This window comes from Salvelinus alpinus, chromosome 6 (assembly GCF_045679555.1).
Source record: "Salvelinus alpinus chromosome 6, SLU_Salpinus.1, whole genome shotgun sequence".
NCBI lineage: Eukaryota > Metazoa > Chordata > Actinopteri > Salmoniformes > Salmonidae > Salvelinus > Salvelinus alpinus.
Window position 1 is genome coordinate 97,959,385 of NC_092091.1, and position 2,500 is coordinate 97,961,884.

A 2,500-nucleotide genomic window follows, 5' to 3' on the forward strand; every position below is an offset into this window, starting at 1 on the left:
TGTGTTCAGTGATGTTTATAACAGTGGTTATAACAGGGGGAGAGGCTGTGTGGCTGTCTTCAGTGATGTTTATAACAGTGGTTATTACAGGGGGAGAGGCTGTGTGGCTGTGTTCAGTGATGTTTATAACAGTGGTTATAACAGGGGGAGAGGCTGTGTGGCTGTGTTCAGTGATGTTTATAACAGTGGTTATTACAGGGGGATAGGCTGTGTGGCTGTGTTCAGTGATGTTTATAACAGTGGTTATAACAGGGGGAGAGGCTGTGTGGCTGTGTTCAGTGATGTTTATAACAGTGGTTATTACAGGGGGAGAGGCTGTGTGGCTGTGTTCAGTGATGTTTATAACAGTGGTTATTACCGGGGTAGAGGCTGTGTGGCTGTGTTCAGTGATGTTTATAACAGTGGTTATTACAGGGGGAGAGGCTGTGTGGCTGTGTTCAGTGATGTTTATAACAGTGGTTATTACAGGGGGAGAGGCTGTGTGGCTGTGTTCAGTGATGTTTATAACAGTGGTTATTACAGGGGGAGAGGCTGTGTGGCTGTGTTCAGTGATGTTTATAACAGTGGTTATTACAGGGGGAGAGGCTGTGTGGCTGTGTTCAGTGATGTTTATAACAGTGGTTATTACAGGGGGAGAGGCTGTGTGGCTGTGTTCAGTGATGTTTATAACAGTGGTTATAACAGGGGGAGAGGCTGTGTGGCTGTGTTCAGTGATGTTTATAACAGTGGTTATTACAGGGGGAGAGGCTGTGTGGCTGTGTTCAGTGATGTTTATAACAGTGGTTATTACAGGGGGAGAGGCTGTGTGGCTGTGTTCAGTGATGTTTATAACAGTGGTTATTACAGGGGGTGAGGCTGTGTGGCTGTGTTCAGTGATGTTTATAACAGTGGTTATTACAGGGGGAGAGGCTGTGTGGCTGTGTTCAGTGATGTTTATAACAGTGGTTATTACAGGGGGAGAGGCTGTGTGGCTGTGTTCAGTGATGTTTATAACAGTGGTTATAACAGGGGGAGAGGCTGTGTAGCTGTGTTCAGTGATGTTTATAACAGTGGTTATTACAGGGGGAGAGGCTGTGTGGCTGTGTTCAGTGATGTTTATAACAGTGGTTATAACAGGGGGAGAGGCTGTGTGGCTGTGTTCAGTGATGTTTATAACAGTGGTTATTACAGGGGGAGAGGCTGTGTGGCTGTGTTCAGTGATGTTTATAACAGTGGTTATAACAAGGGGAGAGGCTGTGTGGCTGTGTTCAGTGATGTTTATAACAGTGGTTATTACAGGGGGAGAGGCTGTGTGGCTGTGTTCAGTGATGTTTATAACAGTGGTTATTACCGGGGGAGAGGCTGTGTGGCTGTGTTCAGTGATGTTTATAACAGTGGTTATAACAGGGGGAGAGGCTGTGTGGCTGTGTTCAGTGATGTTTATAACAGTGGTTATTACCGGGGGAGAGGCTGTGTGGCTGTGTTCAGTGATGTTTATAACAGTGGTTATAACAGGGGGAGAGGCTGTGTGGCTGTGTTCAGTGATGTTTATAACAGTGGTTATTACAGGGGGAGAGGCTGTGTGGCTGTGTTCAGTGATGTTTATAACAGTGGTTATTACAGGGGGAGAGGCTGTGTGGCTGTGTTCAGTGATGTTTATAACAGTGGTTATTACAGGGGGAGAGGCTGTGTGGCTGTGTTCAGTGATGTTTATAACAGTGGTTATTACAGGGGGAGAGGCTGTGTGGCTGTGTTCAGTGATGTTTATAACAGTGGTTATTACAGGGGGAGAGGCTGTGTGGCTGTGTTCAGTGATGTTTATAACAGTGGTTATTACAGGGGGAGAGGCTGTGTGGAGTGATGTTTATAACAGTGGTTATTACAGGGGGAAAGGCTGTGTGGCTGTGTTCAGTGATGTTTATAACAGTGGTTATAACAGGGGGAGAGGCTGTGTGGCTGTGTTCAGTGATGTTTATAACAGTGGTTATTACAGGGGGAGAGGCTGTGTGGCTGTGTTCAGTGATGTTTATAACAGTGGTTATTACAGGGGGAGAGGCTGTGTGGCTGTGTTCAGTGATGTTTATAACAGTGGTTATTACAGGGGGAGAGGCTGTGTGGCTGTGTTCAGTGATGTTTATAACAGTGGTTATAACAGGGGGAGAGGCTGTGTAGCTGTGTTCAGTGATGTTTATAACAGTGGTTATTACAGGGGGAGAGGCTGTGTGGCTGTGTTCAGTGATGTTTATAACAGTGGTTATAACAGGGGGAGAGGCTGTGTGGCTGTGTTCAGTGATGTTTATAACAGTGGTTATTACAGGGGGAGAGGCTGTGTGGCTGTGTTCAGTGATGTTTATAACAGTGGTTATTACAGGGGGAGAGGCTGTGTGGCTGTGTTCAGTGATGTTTATAACAGTGGTTATAACAGGGGGAGAGGCTGTGTGGCTGTGTTCAGTGATGTTTATAACAGTGGTTATTACAGGGGGAGAGGCTGTGTGGCTGTGTTCAGTGATGTTTATAACAG

At 46.0% G+C, this 2,500-nt stretch overlaps 1 protein-coding gene across 1 annotated transcript in view; it reads left to right on the plus strand.

Moving 5' to 3' along the window:
• Positions 1–2,500, plus strand: part of prom1b (prominin 1 b) — an 81,827-nt gene that overhangs the window by 47,414 nt on the left and 31,913 nt on the right. The gene's annotated exons all lie outside the window — the stretch shown is intronic.